The sequence below is a fragment of the Nycticebus coucang genome, chromosome 4, assembly GCF_027406575.1.
Source record: "Nycticebus coucang isolate mNycCou1 chromosome 4, mNycCou1.pri, whole genome shotgun sequence".
Classification (NCBI taxonomy): domain Eukaryota; kingdom Metazoa; phylum Chordata; class Mammalia; order Primates; family Lorisidae; genus Nycticebus; species Nycticebus coucang.
Window position 1 is genome coordinate 130913810 of NC_069783.1, and position 23424 is coordinate 130937233.

Here is a 23424-nt window from a genome sequence, read left to right on the forward strand (position 1 = left end):
AAAAATATAAATATATCATAAATAATGCAAGACATTTTCTCACAAATGTACTAGTAAAATTTTGTGAATATAAATGCATATTGAATATATTGAATACAAAGAAACACCTTTTTTTTTTTTTTTTGTAGAGACAAAATCTCACTTTATTGCCCCTGGTAGAGTGCCGTGGCATTACACAGCCCACAGCAACCTCCAACTCCTGGGCTTAGACAATTCTCTTGCCTCACCCTCCTGAGTAGCTGGGACTACAGGTGCCCACCACAACACCTGGCTATTTTTTTGTTGCAGTTCAGCCAGGGCCAGGTTTGAACCACTACTCTCAGTATATGGGGTCTGGGGCCCTACCCACTGAGCCACAGGCACCACCCAGAAACACTCTTCTTAACAACAGACAGTTAATCATCCCTGAAAGGACGTACCAGTGACTTTCCATGGCCTTTTCAATGATAATTGTGTTATTGTAGAAACTTGTGAAAACAGCAGAAAATAAGGTCATCTGAAATAATGCCTGCCAGGATGGCAGAAATGTAGGGCAGAGGTGATTAACTCTTTCCTCATTTAACCCTGTTTGCTCCTTTCTCTGGTGTCCATATTTATGAGAAATATCTTTCTTTTCTCCATTTCTCCTAGTGGTTTTACTGTGATTAGTCCTAAGTTTTTAGTCCCTAGTAGTTAGCCTTGACTCTTAGATAAAATATCTTTACCTTAATTTTATTTTCATATGTCATTAGACTCTGGAAAAATAGTTGAAAAGAGCAAAGAACTTTGTTGTTTTGAGTTATCTATTCATATCTAGTATATTATAAATCAGTCATACATTTTAAAATGTATTTAATTTATGTTTAAATAATGACATGTGAACATTAATAACACAGACTATGAAAAAGAACAAGAAGTTTGTTTTGTAAAATAGATGAGATGCATTGTTTTACTTTTCTGGAAAATGCTTCAATGCTGGATTTTGTAAATAACAGCTGGATTCTCACTCACATTTACATCTGTGTTCCATCCATCTCTGTCTCAAATGTCTTGCAGTCTGTGGAGAACACCACTTTATACTTGCAAAAAAACCAGAGAGTGAAAAGGTTAAAACCATCTGAGTAGTCTTACGGAAATAGATTGACCTTGAAAACCTTCTGAAGAGTCTTATGGGCTATTAAGCCTATTCACACTGTGCTCTAAAACCACGCATTGCCTATCTAGACAATTTGGTCTTAATGGCTATCAGAGGATCAAAATATATGTAATATGCTATAACTATATAAATTATACTCTCTTGAAATTTCAACTCCAGAAAATATAATTATCCTCTTCCATAGAATAACATGAGGACTGGGAAGGAAGAAAAAGTTCTCCAATTCCTTCAATAGTAACTAGGATCATTTTTTTGCCATCATCAAAAGTACAAAATGTCAGCCACCTTTTTTATAAGAATGCAGACAGAATACTTGAATTTACTGACAAATGGATAATAGCCACTACTAATTGTTGGTCGGGAGAGACGATGTTCTATGCACTAAAAAAATAAGCTCAAAGCCAGGAGTGGTGTTCACACCTGTAATCCTGGCACTCTCAGAGGCCAAGGTGGGTGGTTGCTCAGGAGTTGGAGACAAGACTGAGCAAGGAGAAGATATTATTTTTACTAAAAGTAGAGAAACTAGCTGGGTGTTGTGGCGGGCACCTATAGCCCAGCTACTTGGGAGGCTGATGCAAGAGGATGGCCTGAGCCCAGGATTTGAGGTTGCCATGAGCTAAGACACCAGGGCCCTATAGCCTGAGACAATAGTGTGAGACTTTATCTCACAACATGCCCCAAATAACAGTGAGGTAACAACTTCAGAGATAAAGCTTGCTAACAAACAGTAGAACTCAGATTTGCACCTCAAATGAGTCTGACTCTAAATTGTGCCATCTCTAAGAGATCATGCACCAAGCTTGTGGAAGCGGTCACCGGTTCTTGAAGAAGGCACTGGGAATGAGACAGTCTCCTAGCTAGCACGGAGATGTTTGGCCACCTGGAGGCAAGCCCTCAGGCAGCTGCCAGTGTTAATGAGATAAGATCGGTAGCTCATTAACAAGCAGGTGTTATACATTGAACAATCCTGGTGCACAGGGTGGGAGTCAAGCCCACGGGGGAAGAGCACTTAGTGACCATTAAGCATGTGATCCTAGTACATGGGCTGCACACCTGTTGTGTAATGTGTCAATAAAAGGCGATGACAGAGGTTATTCAGGGCTCTCCCTGAATGTATGGGCAGCTCACCTCTTACAGACATTTGTACCTTCAATCCCTATTCCCAGCTATTTTTATGGGCACATAAAACCCCACATGGAGACGGGTGCCCACAGCAGGCACCATCCATTCAGGGTAGTTGTATCATTTATTCATGTTCATGCAGATCTGGCTGATCCTTGTGTAATAGCAGTAATGACATGCTAATGAATTTTCACTTAGTGCAACACATATCAAGTCATAGTCTTGTAAAAATAATTCATTAAAGTTTTTTTTTTTTTGTAGAGACAGAGTCTCACTTTATGGCCCTCGGTAGAGTGCCGTGGCCTCACACAGCTCACAGCAACCTCCAACTCCTGGGCTTAAGCGATTCTCTTGCCTCAGCCTCCCGTGTAGCTGGGACTACAGGCACCCGCCACAATGCCCGGCTATTTTTTGGTTGCAGTTTGGCCGGGGCCGGGTTTGAACCTGCCACCCTTGGTATATGGGGCCGGCGCCTTACCGACTGAGGCACGGCGCTTAATCATTTCTTTCTCTTGCTTAAAAACTTTCCATGGCTCTCCATACCTCATTGCATATAACTTTCAAACTCCCATATCTGATGTTCAAGGTTTTTCATAATCACGTTTTCCACTGCTTCCTAACCCAATTCTTGGAAGCAAGATTGGTCTTCTAAATCCCCATCCTTCCTGCAGCCATGCCGTTGCCTAGGCTTTACTCCCAATGTTTCTCTTTAACAGATTATAGATGCTTTTTAAGCCCCAGGCAAAGTTTCAGCTTATCCAGGGAGCTTTCCCTGACCTCCACACCTCAATGATTATAGATTCTGGTGAATTACAGCATCTATGGTCTCTATATCTCTTTAGGACTTAATTATAAACCACCTCCCTTTTGATGCCTATTTCTTTTCTTCCTACCTATCATTTTCATATTCTAGAGATAATGTCATACTCTGCCCTGAGTTGGGCACAAAATGGGCACTACATACAGGAAACCAGGTACAAAGATGAGGCCTGGACATAATTAAGGGACTGAATAATGATAATAATAGTTAACATTCATATATATGCTAGGCACTGATACACATGTAAGTATTACATGTACTCCCACCCCTAAATCTCACAACAATCCTATGAAATGGTAAGTATCACAATCTCCATATTAAAGATGAGGAAATTGAGCCACAGAGTGGAATGACTTGCCCAAGGTCACAAAACTAATAAATGACAGACCTGGGTTGTGTGTTTTTTTTTGGCCGGGGCTGGCTTTGAACTTGCCACCCTTGGTATATGAGGTTGGCACCCTACTCCTTGAGCCACAGGTGCCACCCAGAGGAATATGCTTCTGTGAAGAGAGTGAAGCAAACTCAGAAGAGAAGAGGTAAGCAATGATATGATGGGACTAAAGAGAAATGGATAAAGAAGTAAAGAGTAATCACAGGTAAAAGTTTGGAGAAAGGGCACAATAGTACAAAGGAGAATGAGGATAAGGAAAATCTGACAAGTAAAAGGTAAAAGCAGAAAGTCAACCAATGAAGAAAGCCCACAAGTGTCTCAAGGAAAAGGCTGCCATGTGAGGCAGGATGCAGAGAACGAATGAGGGTAAGTGACTTACAAGACGGTGAAGGTGCCATTATAGGCTTCAGGCTCCTGCACAGGCACTCGGTGGAGTCTCTTCTCTGGGCTGAGACCAACACACGACAGTGTCTCATCCCTGCAGGTACAGAGCTCACATATGCTGGTGTTCATGTCGGTGTTGATATTGGCAATCTCTTGTTCCATGTTGTAATTTGGCAACGAATTTTGAGTTACGGTAATGTCCGAGTCGGATATTTGAATTGTAACTTCAGTAGGGATTGGAGGCTGAGTCTGAATCTGGTCTGGATGGGGAGCTGCCATCCTCTCCAGAGCCACAGGATGTTCAACCTCTGATGTAGTTGCTAAAGTTACAACAAATTCCAGGCTCAAAGGTAAAACTGTGATCGTGACACCAGGGGATGTTGTATGCTGGGCTTGATCCTGACCCGGTGTTGGAACTGTTATTTCATAATAGGCTGGAGCTACTACATCCCTTGGTACCTCTAGAGGTTGAGTTGGAGTCTCTTGCATGGTTGGAGAAGGTTTAACCTCTCTAGTTTGTTCTGAAGTCATGGTAAGTTCCTGGTCCAAAAGCTTAACTGTGACCTCAGCTGGGTTTGTCTGCCGAGTCTCCATCTGGTCTAGATGTGGAAGTGTCACATCAAGATGCTGAAGTGTCACCTCAGGATGCGGAACTGTGACTTCAGGATGTGGAAGTGTCGCCGCAACCTCAAGATGTGGAAGTGTCACCTCAGGATGCGAAAGTGTCACCTCAGGATGCGGAAGTGTCACCTCAGGATGTGGAAGTGTCACCTCCACATCTGGAGGTTTAACTGTAACGTTGGGCAAGTAATAAAGATGACGTTGATCCTCACCTGGAGGTGGAACTGTCACCTCATGATTAGGTGGAGTTTGAGCTATATTCTCCATCGGGGACTCTGGAGCTTGAGCTGTGACCTCTTGCTGTATTTGAGAAGGTTCAGTCTCCCCAGGAGACACAAAAGGCTGAGGTGGCTTCTCCTCCTCATTGGGGGAAGGCTCAGCCTCCCCACAAAAGCTTTGGCATTGAGTTGGGGTCTCCTCCTGGATGGCTGGTGGTTTCACCTCCTCAGGATGCTCTGGAGGCTGAGTTGGAGTCTCCTGTTGGGCTGAAGAAGATTCAGCCTCCGTCACAGGCTCTGAAGTTATGGAAACCTCCACATCCGGAGGTTTACCTGTCACCTCATGATTACGTAGAGTTTGAGCTATACTCTCCATAGGGGACTCTGGAGTTTGAACTGTGGCCTCCTGCTGTATTTGAGAAGGTTCAATCTCCCCCGGAGACACAAAAGGCTGAGGTGGCTGCTCTTCCTCACTGGGGCAATGTCCAGCCTCTGCAGGAAAGCCTGGAGACTCAGTTGGGGTCTCTTGTGGGGTGGCAGAAGGTTTCTCCTCCTCAGGATGTTCTAGATGTTGAGTTGGGGTCTCCTCCTGGGTGGCGGAAGGTTTCACCTTCTCAGCATGCTCTGGAGGCTGAGTTGGGTTCTCCTCCTGGGTGGCAGAAGGTTTCACCTCCTCAGGATGCTCTGGAGGCTGAGTTGGGTTCTTCTCCTGGGTGGCAGAAGGTTTTGCCTCCTCAGGATCCTCTGGAGGCTGAATTGGGGTCTTCTGCTGCGTTAAAGAAGATTCTGTCTCTTCGGTAGGCTCTGAATTTATGGTAACCTTCACATCTGGAGGTTTAATTGTAACACTGGGCAAGTAATAAAGATAAGGTTGATCCTCACCTGGAAGTTGAACTGTCACCTCATGGTTAGGTGGTGTTTGAGCTATATTCTCCATGGGGGACTCTGGAGCTTGAGCTGTGACCTCCTGCTGGATTTGAGAATGTTCAGCCTCCCCAGGAGACACAAAAGACTGAGGTGGCTGCTCCTGCTCACTAATGGAAGGCTCAGCCTCCACAGGAAGGCCTGGAGGCTTAGCTGGGGTTCCCTGCTGTGTAGCAGAAGGTTCAACCTCTTCGGGGTACTCTACGTTTTGAGCTGGGCCTTCTTGTTGGGTTGGGGACAGTCCAACCTCCTCAAAAGTTGAGACCTCTTGTTGGGTTGAGGAAAGTTCCACCTCTTCAGGGCGCTCTGGAGGCTGAGCTGGGGCCTGCTGCTGGCTTAAAGTAGGTTCAATGTTGTTACTTGGCTCTGAAGTTAGTGTAAGCTCCAGATCTACAGGTTTAACTGTGACTTTGGGCAAGACTGAATGATAAATTTCAGCCCGAGTTTGAGATGGAACATTTACCTCATGATGTATCACTGGCTGAGACACATCCTCGTCAGTATTAGTTGGCTGCTGAGCTGAGGTCTCCTGCTCTGTTAAAGAAGGTTCTACCTGCTCAAAAGTCTGTGGAGCCTGAGCTGGGGCCTGCTGCTCAGTTAAAGGTTCTACTTCCTCAGGGTACTCTTCTAGGGTTTCTTGATGGAGTAAAGAGGATGGGATCTCCTCAGGGGTCTCTGGATTTCGACTTTCATCTTTTACATTGAACTGAGAAAGTTCACCTTGTGCACGGACCTCTTGAGCCACCTCTGGGTTTCTCACAAATCCCAGAGGTATGCTGCCAGGGTAAAGTAAATCCATACTTTGATCTGTATAATCGTCATTCTGCAGAATTTGTTTGTAAGACCGAGATTTTGATTCAAATTGGTCTAGAGCTCCAACAACTTTAGTGAGCTGTGGATGTTGAGCTAGATCTTCCTTCAGGTTCTTTGGTGAAACAATGAATGTTGTTGGTTTTGAACTGTGACTATCTAGAGGTGGAACAAGTATTTCAAATGCCTGGTGAGCTGTAACCTCATCTGGACTTACAGTTTGAATCTTCCTTATGAGTTGAGGACGCAGAGTTAGGACTGGGTTCTGATCCCAACCGGGCGTTGGAACCACCTCTGGAGGGCTTCGTCGTCTCCTTAGCTTATTCCTCAGAAGCCGACGACATAGAATAGTAAGCCTATCTGGCCCTTGAGGTAGCTCTTGAGCTGAATCCGTGTCCAGGAATGGACACGGAGCTGTAACCTCATCTGGACTTACAGTTTGAATCTTCCTTATGAGTTGAGGACGCAGAGTTAGGACTGGGTTCTGATCCCAACCGGGCGTTGGAACCACCTCTGGAGGGCTTCGTCGTCTCCTTAGCTTATTCCTCAGAAGCCGACGACGTAGAATAGTAACGCTATCTGGCCCTTGAGGTAGCTCTTGAGCTGAATCCGTGCCCGGGAATGGACACGGAGCTGTAACCTCATCTGGACTTATAGTTTGAATCTTCCTTGCCGCACCCTCGGCACCAAGCCGCAGCGAGGTGGCGCTGTCCGCGTTGTAAAGCGACGGAAAGGTGGTCTGTGCTCCCCGGAGCGAAGCCCCCAGCACCCCCAGTGTGCGCACAAACAGAAATGTTGCCCAGCATGCCGTTTTCTATCGCATTAACCTAAGGGTATGGCTTTCTGTTACAATGTACGTGCATGTTAGACTGAATGTCTGTTTGTCCTGATAAGTAAGCAATAAGAATGAACACAAAGGTAGCTGGTCCAGAAACAGCACAAAAAGTGTGACTGTGCCAGACTCAATGGCTCCAAAAAAACCTGCACAACAGAACTTTCCCACCATAAATGTCAGTGAAATGAGACAATGCAGGCACAGCAAACAAGATGTTCCATCACGACATGCACTATCACCACCTACAGTAAAACTTTACTTAGAAAAACATCTTGCTTCACTAATTTTCATATGTAATACAAATCAATAGGGAATTTTAATGTTTGACCAACAATTAATTATGAATCAAAGTATAGTTACTAATAAGAGTAAAAATATATAGAAAATATATATAGAAGTAGTCAAGCATTATACATAAAGGAATATATCAAGCTGTTTTAAAAATAAGATCATAAGAAACTGAAAAGAGTTGCAGGACTGAGAGAAGTTGTAAGCCTTGACATTCCTGAAGAGGGAGTAAGCAGGTGTTACTGATAAACCACCTCCCTCCAGAGAGCAAAACCTTGAAAACATGTAATGCATGATAAACCGCATACGCAGACACAAAGATAATTTGCAAACATAAACAAAGTAAAGATTGCATTGTTTGAACCTTGGAAGGAAAATGTATAAATACCAACATATACTCTCAGTAAAATTCGCAGCTGCATACCTTAACCCGTAGTGTGCCAGACTGTCATTCCCGCGCCGACCTCTCAACTTTCCTTGTTCCTTCTCCCTGCTTTCCCTCGGACAGGGTGGTCCGTGGCACTTCCTTATGAGTTGAGGACGCAGAGTTAGGACTGGGTTCTGATCCCAACCGGGCGTTGGAACCACCTCTGGAGGGCTTCGTCGTCTCCTTAGCTTATTCCTCAGAAGCCGACGACGTAGAATAGTAACGCTATCTGGCCCTTGAGGTAGCTCTTGAGCTGAATCCGTGTTCGGGAATGGACACGGAGCTGTAACCTCATCTGGACTTACAGTTTGAATCTTCCTTATGAGTTGAGGACGCAGAGTTAGGACTGGGTTCTGATCCCAACCAGGCGTTGGAACCACCTCTGGAGGGCTTCGTCGTCTCCTTAGCTTATTCCTCAGAAGCCGACGACGTAGAATAGTAACGCTATCTGGCCCTTGAGGTAGCTCTTGAGCTGAATCCGTGTCCGGGAATGGACACGGAGCTGTAACCTCATCTGGACTTACAGTTTGAATCTTCCTTATGAGTTGAGGACGCAGAGTTAGGACTGGGTTCTGATCCCAACCGGGCATTGGAACCACCTCTGGAGGGCTTCGTCGTCTCCTTAGCTTATTCCTCAGAAGCCGACGACGTAGAATAGTAACGCTATCTGGCCCTTGAGGTAGCTCTTGAGCTGAATCCGTGCCCGGGAATGGACACGGAGCTGTAACCTCATCTGGACTTACAGTTTGAATCTTCCTTATGAGTTGAGGACGCAGAGTTAGGACTGGGTTCTGATCCCAACCGGGCGTTGGAACCACCTCTGGAGGGCTTCGCCGTCTCCTTAGCTTATTCCTCAGAAGCCGACGACTTAGAATAGTAACGCTATCTGGCCCTTGAGGTAGCTCTTGAGCTGAATCCGTGCCCGGGAATGGACACGGAGCTGTAACCTCTTCTGGACTTACAGTTTGAATCTTCCTTATGAGTTGAGGACGCAGAGTTAGGACTGGGTTCTGATCCCAACTGGGCGTTGGAACCACCTCTGGAGGGCTTCGTCGTCTCCTTAGCTTATTCCTCAGAAGCCGACGACGTAGAATAGTAACGCTATCTGGCCCTTGAGGTAGCTCTTGAGCTGAATCCGTGCCCGAGAATGGACACGGAGCTGTAACCTCATCTGGACTTACAGTTTGAATCTTCCTTATGAGTTGAGGACGCAGAGTTAGGACTGGGTTCTGATCCCAACCGGGCATTGGAACCACCTCTGGAGGGCTTCGCCGTCTCCTTAGCTTATTCCTCAGAAGCCGACGACGTAGAATAGTAACGCTATCTGGCCCTTGAGGTAGCTCTTGAGCTGAATCCGTGCCCGGGAATGGACACGGAGCTGTAACCTCATCTGGACTTACAGTTTGAATCTTCCTTATGAGTTGAGGACGCAGAGTTAGGACTGGGTTCTGATCCCAACCGGGCGTTGGAACCACCTCTGGAGGGCTTCGCCGTCTCCTTAGCTTATTCCTCAGAAGCCGACGACTTAGAATAGTAACGCTATCTGGCCCTTGAGGTAGCTCTTGAGCTGAATCCGTGCCCGGGAATGGACACGGAGCTGTAACCTCTTCTGGACTTACAGTTTGAATCTTCCTTATGAGTTGAGGACGCAGAGTTAGGACTGGGTTCTGATCCCAACTGGGCGTTGGAACCACCTCTGGAGGGCTTCGTCGTCTCCTTAGCTTATTCCTCAGAAGCCGACGACGTAGAATAGTAACGCTATCTGGCCCTTGAGGTAGCTCTTGAGCTGAATCCGTGCCCGAGAATGGACACGGAGCTGTAACCTCATCTGGACTTACAGTTTGAATCTTCCTTATGAGTTGAGGACGCAGAGTTAGGACTGGGTTCTGATCCCAACCGGGCATTGGAACCACCTCTGGAGGGCTTCGCCGTCTCCTTAGCTTATTCCTCAGAAGCCGACGACGTAGAATAGTAACGCTATCTGGCCCTTGAGGTAGCTCTTGAGCTGAATCCGTGCCCGGGAATGGACACGGAGCTGTAAGCTCATCTGGACTTACAGTTTGAATCTTCCTTATGAGTTGAGGACGCAGAGTTAGGACTGGGTTCTGATCCCAACCGGGCGTTGGAACCACCTCTGGAGGGCTTCGTCGTCTCCTTAGCTTACTCCTCAGAAGCCGACGACGTAGAATAGTAACGCTATCTGGCCCTTGAGGTAGCTCTTGAGCTGAATCCGTGTCCGGGAATGGACACGGAGCTGTAACCGCATCTGGACTTACAGTTTGAATCTTCCTTATGAGTTGAGGACGCAGAGTTAGGACTGGGTTCTGATCCCAACCGGGCGTTGGAACCACCTCTGGAGGGCTTCGTCGTCTCCTTAGCTTATTCCTCAGAAGCCGACGACGTAGAATAGTAACGCTATCTGGCCCTTGAGGTAGCTCTTGAGCTGAATCCGTGTCCGGGAATGGACACGGAGCTGTAACCTCATCTGGACTTACAGTTTGAATCTTCCTTATGAGTTGAGGACGCAGAGTTAGGACTGGGTTCTGATCCCAACCGGGCGTTGGAACCACCTCTGGAGGGCTTCGTCGTCTCCTTAGCTTATTCCTCAGAAGCCGATGACGTAGAATAGTAACCCTATCTGGCCCTTGAGGTAGCTCTTGAGCTGAATCCATGTCCGGGAATGGAGCCAAATTCTCAGGCAACTCCTGAGGTGAAGCCAACAAGTGGGAAGGAGCAGAAGACCCCAGGTAATCAAAGTCCCCAGGATCTGCTGGGGGTGTAGGCACATGAGGGGATTCGGGTGAGAGATCCGAAGAGAGGGAAGACCAGGGCTCTTTCGGCCCTGGGGATTCGGAGGTAGGCTGGACCCTGTCAGGGGGCCACCTCCAAATAGCAGCTGCCTGTATCAGAAGCCACAACAATTGCTCCGTGAGAAGGACCCGTTTGGTCCACAGTCGCAGTAGGGACATAATGTCCAGAGGCTCCGGCGCCAATGAGAGCCGGAACTCTTATGGCAGCTCCGCAGCGCAAGCACCCACGGCAACTGTGTGCCCCGCCCCCACCCTTTATCTATGACAACCTTTGTTTACGCAGCAACCTTTATTAAGCTCCGCTGGCTCCACGCCGTCAGGGTGAGCTGTTGCCCACAGTCCCTGAGCCCAAACCCCCTCCCCACAGAGATACAACTGTCTCACACCAGAACATCCCTCCCGCCCTTAGCAGAGCAAGATTTCGGCCACAGACTAGGGTAGCCTCAGGACTCCAGCAGCCCATTATGGTAGGGGCGCCGGAGCTTCCCAAGGACGTCACAGGGCCTCGCCTCTTGGCACATTCAGAAATACTAGCTCGGTTCTGGCAGCCTGAACTCCTCTTCCTCCAAGCTGAAATCCCAGAGATATTCTTCTTCCCCCCAGCAGTACTGCTTCCAAGAAACACAATTGACCTGCAAAATGATCACCAGTTGGACACCACGGCCAGGAGGCTGCTGCTGGGTGCGCGGACATGGCTGCGGCAGCTGCGGCAGCTGCGGCGGCGGCCGCGGGCTGCGCTCGGGCCTGAGCGCCCAGCGCCCAGCGCCCTCCCGCGGGGCCGCCGGCCTGTCCGCACTGTCCTCAGGTGCACTGGCCAGGCACCTCTTGGCTTGGTGGACACCTGGGGCCTTCGCCTGTCCAGCCTTACTAGGCCGAACTGCTGGGGAGTCCGGCGTCAGGGGGTGCCACGGAGCCAGGGGGAACGGCGAGGCACTGGCGGGAGCCTCCTGGCGGTGCTCCCCCTACCTCCCACCTCCCTGCGCCCCGCCCCGAGGCTGGGGCTTTGGAGCCCGCAGCCCGGGAAAACATTAACTTTTGGGCCACGTGCAGAATAGCATCATCTACATGGACATTCCTTCCTCCTACCATCTCAGAAAATCTTTGATAACAAATTGAGAAAATGCAGATGATCTTTCCAACAGATGAGATTGCCAATACTCAAGCTTTTAGAAAAAGAAAGAGGAAAAGGACAGAGACAATGAACTCAGAAAATGCAAATAATGACCTGGATAAAGGACAGAGAGACCCATATTCGGGAAATGCCTTTCTGCCCGGTGAGATCTCCAGTGAGGATGAAGAGCCCCTAGCAGAACTGTCTAAGGAGGAATTGTGCACCAAAATAAAAAGCCTGAAAGAAAACTAACAAACACGAAAAGAAAACAGCGGACTTGGACAGTCTTTGGTCATGCTTCAAGTGTTACCACAGGCAGTCACCCAGTTTGAAGAGCTGGTTGGTATGGCAGAAGCCCTGCTTAAACGTGTAGGAACCACGTCTATGTCTGCGTCCACCCTCTGGAGAGCAACAAACAACTCCTCCCCAGACTCATTTACTTCAACATGCAGTAACTCTAATTCTAATTGCAGTTCACCAGTTTCCTTGAAGGCTGAGGAAGAGCATCAGGCTGATAAGAAGCAGTTCAAGATTGAGAAATGGCAGATTGCCTGTTGTAATAAGAGCAAGCCTCAGAAGTTTATTAATGACTTAATGCAAGTGCTATACACAAATGAATATATGGCCACACACAGCCTGACGGGAACAAAATCCTGTACTTCAAGGGACAAAGCCGTAAAACCAGCTATGAATCAGAATGAAGTTCAAGAAATCATAGGAGTAACAAAACAATTATTTACCAATACGGATGATGTTTCAATTAGGAGTATGATAGGGCAAAAGCTAAACAACTGTACCAAGAAGCCAAATTTAAGCAAAAATCCTAACTCTCAGGATATTAAGTAGATTATTTTGGTATTACAGGTATCTGTAACAAAGCTCCTTCAGTTCTAAATCTAGCATTGGATTTTGTGGAGAATCTGCAACCCTCCTGGCAGTGAGCAGAGACAGACATCTGCAGTGACAAGCTGTAAGACATCGTATCATCACTGGGCTCCCTGAGGGACCAACAAGCTCGCTGAAGAAGCTGCATGTAGGTAGAATCCCTCCTAAATACCAGTGATGCATCAGACCAGAGAATTTCTCCCAATCAAATAAGCGTGCAATATCATTTTTTGGAAACATGCATTTCCTGATCCCCCCATACTACTCTGTACAGCTAACTTAACTGGATAGTCAGAATTCTTATCATAGCAACAAAAATTTCTATCTTTAAGATTATTCATTGTCCCAACTGATCATTATACATTTATTATTATCAATGACTCCTCTTTAGAGTTTTTGAATCTTAGTGTAAGTACATGTTTGGAAAAGTAAACAGTGAAATAATCGATGTTCACAAATATGAGAGCAGCAAATTCAGATAATAATGAAAATCTGATAATCATGACTAACAAGTAGTAAGATTTTAGCAATAAAATTATAGAATCATTCCATTATCTAAAAATGTATAAAATAGGAATATGAAAAAAATCTTGCAGGTGTCAAGATTTTTTCATTTTAATATGACACTACTCTAACACACACACACACACACATACAAATCCAGGTTTGGGGGATTATTAAAACAATGCATTGATTTTCAGAATTTTCTTTTTGTTTGTTTACCAGACATGTTTTAACTTTTTATTGCCCAAAGTACATTAACTACATATGTGTAATATAAAACATCAATATCGCCTAAGACATCCTATAGAAGATATAACATCATATCTATTTGGTTCACTATGTTGCTAAACTGCTTAGTTTTAGCTGATTTATTTTAATCACAGCAGAAGAAAAATGAGTTGAAACAATCATATGGGTTGAATGATCACGCACACAAATCATTTTGTAAATCAATAGAAGATTAAACACCCAAAGCCTTCCTGCAGGTCAGGTTGTCATACATGATAACTCTACAATGAGAAGCCATGCTTCTTCACTGCACAAGGTCATGTTTAAACTTGGAAAAGAGAATGCTACAATAGTTACAAAGTTCAATATCCCAGATCCAGGGCACATTCCATAAATGTTGCTTGATAACAATGTAGTTGTATAAATTAAATGTTCTTAAAGAAATAACTTATGTAACATTTGCTACTTTTACTTAAACGTAAATAAATCCCACTGAAAAGATAAAAAAAAATGAGTACCAGTTAGGGCGGCAGGCAGAACACACATTTGTTCCATTGGTTAGTTACTCCAAAATGTTGCCATTTCTGCTCAGCTTTCAGTATCCTTTCTTCCACGTTTGACAATTAATTCACCACTCTATCATGTGGGGGCTGCCATGGAATCAGAGATGACTCTGAAATTTCTGTAGGAAGGGTTTTAAGAGTTGAGCAATTCAACTTAGCAGAGAAGGTATTGCTGCAAGTGAATAGCCCTTTAGGTCAGCAATGGGCAAACACAGTCAATAATCTAGAAGGTCTATCCTGTACGCACACATGGAGAAAGACACATAGTGTGTTAAAGTCAGCATGTTAAATTATTATCTTCAAATACTACTATAACAGAACCCAAGTGACTTATTTCACAACTCTTCAGTGTGTATCACTCTTAGGAAAATGTGGAACTCTGAGAATATTTCTGGTGCTTTTACTAAAGTCCTGGCTCTTGGCTCTAACCCCTTATTTGAAGTTTGGAGAGCAGAAGTGAGGACTGTTAGAATTCTAATATGGGTGCAGACACAGGAGAGAGGTTTGTCTCTCTCACTTGGAGATAAAATAGTACTTCGTCTTTTTCCCAGAATCTAGCATATGACTTGGTGCACAGTAATGGTTTTAAAGTTGGAGGTGATTCCAAGATTTACCTCATTTAGAGATGACCTGTTGTTAGAATCAGATTTCTGAAATTGGTGCTGACTTTCTTCCTTCCTCTCACATTTCACAGGAAATGAGTATTCTTTTTTTTTTTTTTTTTTTTTTTTTGTAGAGACAGAGTCTCACTTTATGGCCCTCGGTAGAGTGCCGTGGCCTCACACAGCTCACAGCAATCTCCAACGCCTGGGCTTAAGCGATTCTCTTGCCTCAGCCTCCCGAGCAGCTGGGACTACAGGCGCCCGCCACAACGCCCGGCTATTTTTTGGTTGCAGTTTGGCCGGGGCTGGGCTTGAACCCGCCACCCTCGGTATATGGGGCTGGCGCCTTACCGACTGAGCCACAGGCGTCGCCCCTTTTTTTTTTTTTTTTTTTTTGAGTCAGAGTCTTACTATGTGGCCCTCAGTAGAGTGCCGTGGCGTCACAGCAACCTCAAATACTTGGGTTTAAGCGATTCTCTTACCTCAGCCTCCCGAGTAGCTGGGAAGAAACTAGTATTCTTAAAGTTTGACATTTTCTTTACTGGTTTTATTTAAATAGAATTATAATAATTTGCCTTAAATAGAATAAAACTTCAAATACTTTTTCAGACTTCAACCACTTTCTCTTTCACTCCCTTCTTCAAAACAAAACACTTTGCAACTCTGGAGCAAGTTAAATAATCAAAAACCTAGCCCCAAATTAAGTTCCCCTGACACAAAACACATTTTTGGCTCCTTAAAAAAATATCTCATACATAGTAAATAATGATAACTTTAGAAATTACTTTAGCAACTTAGTCCCTAATTAAGGGACTTCACATACAGTTATGCATTGCTTGCCATATGAGGAGGAGCTTGAAAAATGCATCATTAAAAAAAATGCAATTATGGGGAAAGGGCCAAGGAAGGGGAAGGGAGGGGGAAGGTTTTGGTGGAGGGAGAGTAATGGGTGGGACCACATCTATGGTGCATCTTAGAATGGGTACAGGTGAAACTTACTAAATGCCTATATACAGTAACTAAGAAAATGCCATGAAGGCTACGTTGAACAGTTTGATGAGAATATTTTAGATTGTATATGAAAGCAGCACATTATACCCCTTGATTGCACTAATGTACACAGCTATGATTTAACAATAAAAATAAATAAATTAAAAAAATGCATTAGGCAATTTAGTTGTTGTGGTATAGGTGGTATACGTGTATCCTGTTATATACCCAGGCTATATGGTATGGCCTATTGCTCCTAGGTAACAAATCTGTACAGTGTGTTATGGTACTAAATATGGCAGGCAACTATAACACAGTGGTGAAGTATTTGTGTATCTAAATATAGAAAAGATACAGTAAAAATATAGTAGAAAAGATTTTTAAAAGGTACACCTGTATAGCCTTGTTATATTTTTATGAGATTACCATGACATATGTAGTTTATTGTTGATATAAGCTTGTTAGGTGGCACATGACTGTAATTGATTTACAGAAAGGATCTTCAGCAAAATATTCCATCTAAGATAAGTAGATGTTGAATTCTAGGTAATAAGCTACATTAGAAAGGCATAATAGTTTTTAAAAGCTATAGCATAATCACACTTAGGTCAATAATTACTTTCTGCTCAAATTCCTGGGATCCTGTTTTAGGGGACTTAAAAAGTCTTCTCTTCAATTAGCCTAGAATCCCTAACCCCAGGTGGGAGAGACTAACTGAGACCTGCTCGTCACACTTGGGGGGAGTGGGGGACGGGGATATCGAGCATCGGCAAAGAAGGCCCAGATCTGTCAGCAAACTGTGAGTTACCTGTGATATACCCTTAAAGATGGACAGAGATGGCTCACTGAGGCCAGGGAGCAGACTGTACTTAAGATCCCAACCCCAACAAACCCCAGGCAAGTGCGAGAGTTTTTGGGGTCTGCAGGGTTCTGTTGACTTTGGGTACCAGGCTTTGCTGAAATTGCAAAACCCCTCTATGAAGCCATGAGGGAGGGACACCCCTTCGAATGGACAACAGAAAGAGAACTTAAGACTGCTCTGCTCTCTTCCCCCACTTTGGGACTCCCTGATATTACAAAACCATTTCATCTCCATGTAGATGAACATAAAGGGATAGCCCTATCTCCTGGGATGTGTCCCTATCTCCCGGAGTGTGTCAGAACTCTCCCCACCCCACCCCCACCCTTCTGGCCGTTGAGATTGGCGGGACCCTATCAGCTTTAAATTCTAGTATAGGCATAAGAGATAACCAATCCAAAGGCCACACTTTGCTTCCCATGTCCCTCACCCCGTATCCACTGCATTAAACCCCCAGCCCATGACGAGTACAGGGCTCTGGGCTCTAGGTCTCACCAGCTGCGTCTGGGGGAAGGCCGACAGCCTTGGTTCGAGCCTGAATAAATGCCCTCATGTGATTTGCATCGGTGTCCAGCTCTCTCTTGGTGATTCCGATTCTCGGATGCAACACCATAATGAGACATTCTTTTGATTTCTAAAAGCAGAAAATAAGGGCATTTTCCTGTAAATTTCCTCATCTCACATTTTAATTTTTAACATAACTGTAAGGACCAAGTTAACTCCATTTTGTTAAAACTAACTTCATCTTGTCCCTCAGTCTTCATTTTGCAGCTGCATACCAAAGGCATTAGGCAACCTGCTCCCTTCCCTGCCCCCCTGTCCTTGCCCCATGATCTGTGCCCTTGCATAATGTCTGCTCCGAGTGATAGCAACACTCTCCCAGACACCCAAGGACAAATACTGCTCAGTCCCCTAGACCCCTATTAGCTCGCCCCAGCAGCTCACCTCACACCCCCTCCCTTTTCTATCCTTTCTGTACCCTTAAAATCCTCCCTCCTTTTCGAGATCAGGGTTTCTCTGCTCTCCTGCTGCACCAGGACCAGGGAGCCCAGGCTCAAGCTTATAAATAAAGACTTGGTCTCCAGGTGATTTATGTGGGGGATCTCATGACTTGGGCACAACAATAACCATTTATTAAAAATATGTATGAAGTATCAACTGTGTTTGGTCCAAAAAACTTTATGATCTTACAGGCACGAACTAAGGAATTTACAATTTATAGGAAATAAAAAATGTGAAAACAAAAATGTTCAATCATGCCTGGGCATGGTGGCTCATCCCTGTAATCCTAGCACTCTAGAAAGCTGAGGTGGAAGGATCACTTGAGCTCAGGAGTTCATGTCCAGCCTGAGCAAGAGTGAGACCCTGTTTCTACTAAAGACAAAAATAAAATTAAAAAAAAAAAAAAAAACCCAGCCGGCATTGTGGCAGTACTTGTAGTCCCAACTCCTTAGGCAGCTGAGGCAGGAGGATCATTTGAAACCAGGAGTTTGAAGTTGTTATAAGCTAGGCTGATTCCAATAGCCTGGACAACAGAGTGAGACTCAGTCTCAAAATAAAAAAAGTTCAATCATAATATGATTAAATAGTAAGGCATTAAATGGGGGTCAAAATGAGGGTCAAAGTGAGTTCAAACCTGGGATAGAGACCCCTGTAGACATATTAGAAGCAAGAGACAAGTATTGACTCCCCGGGAACCAAAATTCCACCAAATACAATATACAAAGCTTCGCAGATAGACAGCATTTGAACATTTTATTGGTAGAAACTGGCCTATATATTGTAGACAATACAAATTCCTTCAAGGCAAACTAAAGCCATAGGCTTTTGGTCTAAGGATTTTGTGTATGTATGAGGGATATCTTTGCATACTAGGGAGACATAAACAACACAAACATCTAGTCTGGTGCTTGAAGGTTATTACTCAGACTTGACAGTTGGAAGGCTGAGACTTATCAGGGCCATCTCTTTTAAAACAGTCTACCTGCTGAGCAGGGAAGTAAGACTTCCAGTAGAAGGGCTGCCCAGGTTGGAAGGCTGAGACTTATCAGGGCCATCTCTGATTTTTCAGTCTCTGACCCTTCAGGGCTACGAAGCAGACAGCAATTCTGTTCAGGCACTTCCTGTTCATCAAGTTTCCTGTAACAGTCACAATGCTGTAGAACTCAACAGGGACACAATCAGTGCCATTCAATAGCACAACCACTTTCGCAGCTCACAGGAAAGCAGCCAATTATGTGTACTACATAGGAATCATATTCACCCAATATCAATGCCGGAAATGAAAGCTGAAACTGAATTCTTGATTCAAAAAACATAATCTAATAAACTTTCTCTTCAACAGAATTCATTTATCTATTTATTCAGGTAGAAAACAACACTGATAATAGTTAACATATTTTGTCTGTTTACTACGTAAGCATAGTTCTGAGTTTTTGCATTTGTCACCTCACTTACTCATACAATTATCTCCCATATGGTAGGTTGAATTACTAACTTCATTTTGCAGAGAAAATGACTGTAGCTTAGAAATATTAACCATCTTCAAATCTCTCTGGTTATAAAACCTAAATTACATAAAAAATCTTGAAGAGATTGAGTTAGAACTTGAACCCAGGTGTTCAAAGCTTATAGTCAGGCTGGGCTTGGTGGCTCATGCCTGTAATCCTAGCACCCTGGGAGGCCAAGGCAGGTGGATTGCTTGAGTTCACGAGTTCATGAACAGCCTGAGCAAAAATGAGGCTGTCTCCACTAAAAATAGAAGAACTGAGGCAAGAGGTCCACTTAAGCCCAAGAGTTGGAGGTTGCTATGAGTTACGACACCACGGCACTCTACCCAGGGCAACAGCTTGAGACTCTATCTCAAAAAAAAAAAAAAAATCTCATAATCAGTATTCTGCATGCTAGGCAAACAATTGAGAAAGAATACCTGGATCAAAGACTTTCTATGTGAACTGAGGCAAGTCATTCTACACCTACAAAATGCGTACAATAATATTTGCTGTCATTTTTCTCACAGATGTCACAGAGAACAAATCTGAGACCATTTCCGTAGAAGAATTTAGTGAATAAGAACATAAGATGGAGTGTTTTAGATATCCATATTTTCATCCACTTAACTTTTCAAAATCCCAGTACTTTGGGAGGCTGAGGCAAGAATATTGGTTGAGGCCAGGAGTTTGAGACTACCCTGGGCAGCATAGTGAGATCTTGTCTCTATTTTTAAAAATTATTTAAAATTGGCTGGGTACCTATAGCTCAATGGTTAGAGTGCTGGCCCCCTGTACCGGTGTTGGTGGGTTTGAACTCAGCCTGGACCTGCTAAATAAAACAAAATAAAACAAACAAACAAACAAACAGAAAAAGACAACAACAACAGACATTTTGGCTTGGTGCCTGTAGCTCAGTGGTTAGGGTGCTGGCCACATGTACCAGGGCTGGTGGGTTTAAACGCAGCTAGGGCCTGCTAAACAAAAACCAACAAACAAAAAAATAGCCAGGCATTGTGGCTGGCACCTGTAATCCCAGATACTTGGGAGGTGAAGGGAAGAGAATCGCTTAAGCCCAAGAATTTGAGGTTGCTGTGAGCTGTGACGCCACTGCACTCTACCAAGGGTGACAAAGTGAGACTCTGTCTCAAAAAAAAATAAGTATTATTTAAAATTATAAAAATATCTAAGCTTACTGGCTCACGCCTGTAGTCCTCTGGGAGGTTGATGTGGGAGGACTGATGGAGGCCAGGACTTCAAGACATACCTAAGCAAGAGTAAGACACCATCTCTACAAAACAGATTAGCTGGGCTGTAGCAGGAGGATCACTTGAACCCAGGAGTTTAGGTTGTAGTCAGCTATGATGATGCCACTATATTCTAGCTTGGACAATCGAGTTAAACTCTGCCTCCCAAAAAATAGATAAACACATACAGATACACACATACACATGAATGAGAAAAATTAAATTTAAAGAAGTCTTACCTAAAACCACAATCAATAGTTTCTGTAATGCATCTGACAAAGCTTTCTGAATAGCAAGCCTCTGAGCTATCTTCCTTTTCATAAGGAATGATAATGGTCCTAAATCCAACCAAAACAAATGGTTTTTAAATGTCTATTTGAATGATAATTGGTTATTAAGTGTTTAAAAAATGAAAATACATTCATGATTCTTAGATCGCTATCTTAGTGATTAGGGTAGACAGAATACAAGCCTATGGCTGAATGAATGGCACTGTTGTAAGCACATACTGGCAGGGCTCGTTTTTTTTTTTTTTTTTTTTGTTTGTTTGTTTTACTGCTTCTGTCTAAGCTGGAAGTTCCTGAAGAACTAGAAGGGAGATACAAGCCAGGAACTTGGTACAATTCTATACCACCCACAGATTTCAAATTGACCAGTTGAGGCTACACCACTATAGACCCTACCCATCAAGGGTTTGGTGGTAGTGCAGATGGTCTGGCTCGACCCTGGCTGTCACCACAGGCACCTGCTCTATTCCACCTCTCTCTCTCTTAAGTCACAGCCCTAAGCTTGGGGGCCATGGATTATAGAAAAATTTAGTATCAGTACCAACTTAATACCCTAACTAGGTATCCATATGTGACTCTTTTTTTGACTCAAGCCCTTCCATGAGTAGGAAACGGACTGAACGTTTACACAGGAGTTTTTTTTTTTTTTTTAATCTTCAGATGATGATTTTGCTGAGACAACAGAAGGTCACAAGAGATCTGTATCTGAAGGACTATTTTAACACAAAGCAAGGTCTTCACCAAAAACTAGAAAAACATTATCTCCCTCCTCCTCCTCCTCAGCTTTTTGGTAGGAAGTCAGCTCTAAAATTTTTAACTTAAAGGCTCTATCAGGAATTGCCTAAAACAAAAACCTATATAATAAGGGAGAAAAACTCTGCCCAGGACTTTAGTAGCTTAGCGGGGGGGGGGGGGGGGCAGGGGTGGGGGGCTGATAGGTATCTAAAATGATAAGTTTCAGAAACTAAGAAAAAAGGGAGATACTTCCCCGACTGAAAACAGACCTTCCTCCAGGTTATGTACAGGCTCTTCTGCCGCCAGCTCCAAGGCTCCTGCACTCACAGAACGGCAGCAGCACCTCTAAAGCACAGAAGGACGTCAGGCTTTGCTTCTGAAGTGCCACAATATCTTCATTTTCCCTTTCTTCAAGGTGAGAAAGCTCCTGAAGCTGTTAAGATTTTGCATTAAAGGTCCTTCTTAGGATCTTAAAGTAGACTTTGAAGTGTTTTGCTATTAGAATTAAAAACTAAACTCCAGGAATCCCAGCTAACAGTTGATGCATCCTATAGCTTCAAAATCAAGTAAGATTTGCAAATGAATTATTATAGATGGCCATTTTTTTTTTTTATTATATGCCACACAAACACTGGAAAGAAGTACGAAGACCACGACCCAACTAATGGAGAATATGACCAATTCTGGGTGGTGAGGCAATTCAGGTACATCCAGTTACCTTCAATGATAGGGGACCATTCATACCTCTCCCCACAACCCAATCCAGTCCTTTCATCTGAAGTCTTGGATTGTTCTTTTTTGAGACAAAGTATCAAGCTGTCACCCTTGGTAGAGTGCCATGGTGCTATAGCTTATAGCAACCTGCAACTCTTGGGTTCAAGTGATCCTCTTGCCTCAGTTTTCTATTTTTAGTAGAGACAGGGGTCTTCATTTTTGCTCAGGCTGGTGTCGAACTTGTGAGCTCAAGCAATCCACCCATCCTGGCCTCCCAGAGTGCTATGAGTCACTGTGCCTGGCTGAAGTCTTGGGGTTTTTTTTTCCTTTTTCTTTTTAGACTTTCTCTTCCACATGAATTCTATTGTGTACAGAAAACAGTGCATACTGGCATGAGGCACTGCCACATCTTCACATCGTTTCCATTTTCCCTCCTATGGTTTCTGTGATGTTTAATAAGACTGAGGACCACTGAAAACCTTTGCCACATTATCGATATTTGGAAGATTTCTCTCCAATATGAATGTTCGTATGTTAAGGTTTGAGCTCTGGTTAAGGTCATTGCCACACTGTTCACATTTGTAGGCTTACTCTCCAGTTTGAATTCTTCTATGCTTAGCATGCTATCAACACCAGGTCAAGGCACTGCCGCAGTCTTCAAATGGAGGGTTTCTCTCTGTGTGATTTCCTCTATGTACAGTGAGGATTGAATTTGAGTTAGAGTTTGCCACACTGTCCATATTTAAAAGGTTTTTCTCCAGAATAAATTCTTAAATGTCTAGAAATGTTCACAAACTAATGAAAGTCTATGCCACATTTTGACCACTGTAGTTTCTTTCAAGAATGACTACTTTGATGAACAGAAAGGGTCGAGTACAGTGTAAATGCCTGGCCCCCTTCTTCACATTTGTGGAGTTTCTCTCCACAAGAAATTCTGTTATGTTCACTATGAGTTTAACTAAGGAAAAAGGCTTTAGTGCATTCTCTAAATTTGTAAGTTTTATGTCCAAAGTAAATTCTTTGAAGTACAGAAAGGTTTGAGTCACAGTTAAAGGCTTTGCTACACTCTTGACATTTGTAGGGTTTCCCTCCAGAGTGAATTCTTTGATGTCTAGAAAAGCTTGTGTAGGACTTAAAGGATTTTCCACATTCTTGACCTTTGTAGGGTTTCTCTCCAGAGTGAATTCTTTGATGTCTAGAAAGGTGTGAGTGGTGTTTAAAGGCTTTGTCACATTCTTCACATCCATAGGGTTTCTCTTCAGAATGAATTCTTTGATGTACAGAAAGGTTTCAGTACTTGTTAGAGGCTCTGCCACATTCCTGACGTTTGTAGGGTTTATCTCCAGAATGAATTCTTTGATGTCTAAAGAGGAGAGAGTGCTGGTTAAAGGTTATGCCACATTCTTCACATTTGAAAGGTTTCTC

The 23424-nt window shown here is 44.0% G+C and overlaps 1 protein-coding gene and 1 pseudogene across 1 annotated transcript in view; one reads left to right on the plus strand and one right to left on the minus strand.

Annotated features, from left to right (window-relative positions):
• LOC128583471 (uncharacterized protein KIAA1671-like) overlaps window positions 1-23424 on the minus strand; it is a 223303-nt gene that overhangs the window by 53676 nt on the left and 146203 nt on the right.
• On the plus strand, window positions 11906-21611 carry LOC128583483 (BEN domain-containing protein 6-like; annotated as a pseudogene).